Source organism: Glandiceps talaboti, chromosome 19 (assembly GCF_964340395.1).
Source record: "Glandiceps talaboti chromosome 19, keGlaTala1.1, whole genome shotgun sequence".
Classification (NCBI taxonomy): Eukaryota; Metazoa; Hemichordata; class Enteropneusta; family Spengelidae; genus Glandiceps; species Glandiceps talaboti.
In genome coordinates this window covers 15,027,535-15,027,805 of record NC_135567.1, presented here as the reverse complement: position 1 = coordinate 15,027,805, position 271 = coordinate 15,027,535, and positions in this window count along the sequence as shown.

Sequence of the window (271 nt, the reverse complement as noted above, 5' to 3'; positions counted from 1 at the left end):
ATATCAAAATAAATTAATGCACACGTGCAAATTAAGTGATCAACATAAATATGTAAATTATAGCAGAGATGACAGATTATAAAATTCGTGTAGGCGGACTTGTTATTAGTATTTCAGCAATAAACAATCTACGCTTACAACCCCGTGTTTTTGGTAACTCAAAGGAAACCGACAATGTCTTCTCTCGCAACGAGAGACGACCACACACACACACACACACACACACACACACACACACACACACACACACACACACACATTCTAATGTCTT